A 5,549-nucleotide genomic window follows, 5' to 3' on the forward strand; every position below is an offset into this window, starting at 1 on the left:
TAGGGTGCAGCTGCCTTAGCCAGTTCCCTGCTTCAGTTGGCAATGCTCACTTTCTGCAAGGCATCCCTGAGGAGAAGTCACATGGACTTACCCTGATGCAGCCCTTGGTGCTGGAAAAGCGTGTGGAGACCCCTGCCAGCGCTGAGATGCTTACACGGCCACTGGATTCAAACACTTTCTGCCCACTGGCCTGTGATCCTCTTGCATTCGGTGTCATTGTATGTGGTTTGTGAACTTGAGGAGGACTTTGTAGATTGGTGTCTGACATATGGGCTAAGTCAGACTTTGGGCTTGGACTGGATTGGGTTGGGATGATTTTTGAATGTACACTTATCCTACATATAAAACTCTCTCTTATACATATATCAGTTTTAGTCTACCCAGACTAAAACAAGCTTATTTACCTAATATGATAGGTTTTGATCTCTTTATTTCTGCTTCCATGAGCATTGGTTGTGGATTGAAGTAAGACAAAACCCTTGACAACTTCAACCTTTCCTCTTTTGATCATGATGTTAAGGATTGGTCCAATTGTGAGGATTTTATTGTGTTCTTTGCAGTAAGTCATAGTCTGGACTGAAGGCTGTAATACTTGATTTGATCAGGAAGTACTTCAAGTCCTCCTTACTCTCAGCAAGCAAGGTTGTGTCTTCTGAATATTGCAGAAGGTTAATATGTCTTCACCAATTCTAATGCACATTCTTCTGCATATAAGTCTGCTTCTCTGATTATTTGCTCAGGATACAGACTGAATTAGCATGGTGAGGGGATGTAACCCAGATGCACACCTTTCCGGATTTTTCCTTGTTCTGTTTACTACTGCCTCTTGACCCATGTACAAGTTCTGAATGAGCACAAAGAAATGGTCTGGAATTCCCATTCTTCTCAAAGCTACCCATAGTGTGTGTCGATCCACACTGTCATATTCCTTTACATGATCAATAGAACATAAGTAAACGCCTTTCTGGTGCTCTCTGCTTTTAGCCAAGTTCCACCTGACAGCACCAATGGCATCTCTTGTTCTGTGTCATCTTCTGAATGGGAGTGGAACAGCTGGCCATGCACTGCGGCACCTTTTGGGGGGTGATAGTTTCCTTGGATGTGGTGCCTCTCCTGGTAGAACCACATAGGTCTACAGCACACAGCATTTCACTTGGAAAGCCATCCCTATATTTCCTGAACTAGCTTCGGTAGAAGCAAGAAGACCTGCTGTGACAATGGGACATTTATGGCTTCTGTCTCTGTATCCTGAATTTGGTTCTCCTCTGCCTGACCTGAAGATTTAGAACTGAACAACACACTCAACCACATAAGACATTTTTTTCAAAATTTCCTGAGTTTCTGTGGGAAGTTGAAGTGAATCACAGAACCCAGAGCATATATTCAAGGAAGGAATTGCAGGGAAATAGAGCAGAATAGCCTGTTGGAAGAGTCGGACATGTGGAATATCTTTCATCTCCAACTTTTTGGAACTAGTTTGGTATAAATTATTCTAAAAGATATTGTTACCACAATGTGACCTGAAAATTGTTTTTCAGTAACACACACACACACACACACACACACACACACACACACACACACACAAATATCTTTTTCTTTTGTTTGAAGTTACCCTGCGACTCAGAGGAATATGATACCGAGAGAACTGCTTTATAGCCACACACAGATCTTAGAGACATACCTCAGGACACTTTGTTTAAAGGCATAAATTGGGGCATATATAAATTGGAATCCTAGTAGCAATGCTTTATTTTTGTGTTCATCGATCTTCAAATGAAACATATAAACACCATTCAAAAATTTGGAAAAATATAATCTTTTTCTAATTTATTTTTGAAATCAGGCTACTTACTTACCCACATATATACATATGTGGCTAAGCAAAAACTAGCATCAATATAACTTACCTCAGTGTCAATTAGGTTATCTGATGACAATATAAAACTGAATTTATAGAAAGAAAGAAATTAACTTGCCAAAATCATTAAGCTCACAGGTATTTCTATTTGTACTTAATTCTTTGCATGCAACATTTCTGGGTATCAGAATGGCTGCATACGAGTGGGTTCCCCCCAAAAAATTAGGGGGGAAGATCTGCTGGGCAGAGCTTTCGTAGTACGCATTTTCTCACTAAGCGATCATCGAGCTGGTACACCCAGCGGCATTGCAGGAAAAGGTTCTCTCTGGTCATAGTGAATTTTTCTGTAAATGCAGTCTCACTCAAACCTCATTTTTGTGTGTGATGGCTGATTTAAGAGAACAGTGTGCAGCTGAGAAATTGTGTTTCCTGCTCAGGAAAAATGCCGCAGAAACTGCTGTCATGCTGATCACCGCATGCCAGGTCAATGCCATGGGGGAAACCCAGGTGCGTGTGGTTTTAAAAAGGGTTACATGCTAATTGATCACACACCTTGTTCTGGACATCCATCAACTCCACAAACAATGAAAATGTTGCCTCGTAGTGCTTTTGGAGTTCTTTCCACCGAGTCGGGCTGTTAATAAGACTTCTTAGTTCGAGGCTCTGAAAAGATTGTGTAAGAGTGTGCGACCAAAAAGGCCTGATTGGTGGCAGTAAGGGGACTGGTTTTGCCACCAGGACAAGGCACCTGCTCACACACCACCTCAGTGTACCAGTTTTTGGCAAAACCCAGCATGCCTCTCTTGACCCTGCACCTGACTCAACTGACCTTGCTCCCTGCGACTTCTTTTTGTTTCCTTGAATGAAAAAGGACATGAAAGGACAGTGATTTGAAGGGGTGAAGAAAAAGCCAGGGAGGTGCTGTCAGCCATCCAAACTGATGAGCTTGAAAAATGTTCCCAGGAATGGAATCACAGATTTGACAAAGGTATTAAGTGTGATGGAGAGTACTATGCAGGTGATAAAGTTGTTTTGTTAAAAAATAAAATAAATAAATAGCTTTTGGGAAAAAAAATCCAGTTGGGGGCATGTGCTCTCTCGTGTCATTCCTTGGTGACAGAATTGAGTTTTCTTGTCTGTCATTTTACTAAAGCCACCCACAAGGTCTTTCTCCCATAGAGCAGATGGGAGAGTTTAAACTGCCAACTTTTTGGTTAATAATCAAATGTTTCAGAGTTGTGTCTCCAGGAATCTTATTGAAATTATTTTTTCAAACTACTGGATTCTTAAATTTTATTACAAAATTTCCTGTGTGTGGCACAGAATACATTACACTCTTCTTAAAGTTTGGGGGAAGCAGATTACCGCTTTAACACTTGGAAAAACTATGACAAAAGTATTTTTATTTGTTATTTTGAAAGTATTTGTTGTTATGTCCCAATATTCCAGGGCCAGTCTGCATTTTATTACCAGATTGTTTTCAACTCCTACTTTATAGATATATTTGCCTGCGTTTAGACACCACTTTCTGTTCTTTCAGTATTGCCGACTCGTGAAGCTCATCCGAGAGTATGTCCTCAGCAGAGTCTCCAGGAGACTCCTATCCCTGCTTCCCTGCCTTTCATTGTATTTTTTTAAGAGCCGGCATCACGCTCCGGAGAGAGCGCTGCGCCTCCTCCTTGGGGTTCTCAGTGCTCTACCGGGTCATAGAAGCTGCTCTAGGGAAGAACTACAGGAATGACCCCTGAAAGCATAGTCTTTGTGTCCCTACTTTATGCCTTGCTTTGGAGCTTCTTTAACTCTTTTCTGATTTACAGTACGTCTTCCCCGAGGCATGGCACTTAACCTGATCTACTGTGAAATACTAACGTCATAGTAAGGGCATTTTGTCCTCTACCATTCTTTAAACAGCCAGTGTCTTCCTCATTTTAGTCTAGCAAGTTCACAATTATTTATTTTCCTGTCTCCATCCTTTAATAACAAACTTTGTTTGCTCATTTCATTATGCCACTCTGCTATGTTGATTCCTTTTGAAATTTTGTAAAACTTGGTATCAGGAAGTGGGTGGAAAAGTGGAATGAAAAAATAATAAGATTTTTGAAGCACAGTTTTGTAAGCCCCCTATTTAATATCAAGATTATGTGTTAATATGTCAAAGCATTTTTAATATTTTGACATCTGGTAGATAGAAACATGTTCCACTTATTCTGATGAAAGAACGTAATGAATTTTCTAAATATCATAGCATTGTACCATTGAAATGAGTAATGCTACAGATAATTTCAATGAAAATGTTTTAAGTTGTACCATATTTTTATCTATTCGAGGAGGCCGCATGGCACAGCTGCTCTGAGGGGGAAAGATGAGGCTGTCTGTACCTGTAAACTGTTCCCAAAGCCCCACGTAGATTTGCGACAAGTCTGAAATGACTAGGTGGCAGTGGTTTCTAGCTAACTGTCCATCTTAGATTAAAAGTTTAGATATAAAGAAGTTATCATTAAACATGTATTAAAATCTTACTTAAATAAAAGTACACACCTATATGTTTGTCCCACCAGCAGATATGTCTCATTTAATTGACTGGTTTGACAAATCAAGTTACAGAGAAGTCATTTCTAATAAACTGGAGTCATAAAATATGGATTTTAAGATTTGATGAAGAAATAATTTGTGAATACAGAATAAAAATATCTTCCAATACATTCTGTGTAAAATAATGTATATCTGAAATAGAGAACAATAATTAAAATCAGTATTTTTAAGCCTGGTAAACATATTTGAATAAATATCTCTGAAATGTTTTTAGAATTATGAGGGAAATAAATGTACAAAATTACTTCACACAATAGATGTATGTATGGATTGTGATAAGGGTTGTACGAGCCCCCAATAAAATGATTGAAAAACAACAAGAACACTGTCTTTAGAAGTATGTAGACCTCCATGGAGGATATGTAGAGAAACGATAGGTTCACACAAGAATATTTTAAATTCATGAAAACGCTAGATAACGAGGATAGAAGAACAGTCAAGAATGGATACATTTGGATTATAGTATTGATGAGAAATATTGAATAGACTAGGTATTGCTAGAAAAGGGAACAGCTTTATTGGAACAATTACGGTCAGAATGCTTGGTCCTGAGAAGTAAGGACAGCAAAACTTGGCCTCACAAACTGTCGCCATGTTACCAGGAGTCCCTAGAGAAGGACATCATACGTAGTCAGCAAAAAATCCCTCAACAAGTTTCCATGATTCAGGGTCTGGAACTACCGATGCAAACATAGCAATGATTTTTAGGATATATGCTAGACCAGGCAAAGTTTTATTCTGCTGTCAGCAAGGCTTCTATGAGGTGGAACCCATTGCATAACTCCTGCTGATAAATTAAGAAGAAAATATGAATAATCACATTAAATGTCAAGCATTTTCCTAGGAAACACTTCTCATGTTGCAACTACATATGCCAACTTATATTTTAGAGTGAAATATAAGGAGTAAACATTTAGAAGCCCAATGCACAGAGTATATCAGTTCCTTCCACAGTCTCTCATAATTGTTCAAGCTGTACCAAGAGAGATTTATGTTTTAAAAAGGTCTTTAGTTATATAAAAAAGACCATAGTGGATTAAAAGGGTGGCTAATTATAATATCATATCACATTATAAAGTATAATATTTTATAGTCT

The 5,549-nt window shown here is 38.7% G+C and overlaps 1 pseudogene; it reads right to left on the reverse strand.

The window, feature by feature from the left end:
* Window positions 1-3,435: 3,435 nt before the first annotated feature.
* On the reverse strand, window positions 3,436-3,621 carry LOC142453902 (small nucleolar RNA U3; annotated as a pseudogene).
* Window positions 3,622-5,549: the final 1,928 nt, after the last annotated feature.

The sequence above is a fragment of the Tenrec ecaudatus genome, chromosome 7 (genome assembly GCF_050624435.1).
Source record: "Tenrec ecaudatus isolate mTenEca1 chromosome 7, mTenEca1.hap1, whole genome shotgun sequence".
NCBI classification, from domain to species: domain Eukaryota; kingdom Metazoa; phylum Chordata; class Mammalia; order Afrosoricida; family Tenrecidae; genus Tenrec; species Tenrec ecaudatus.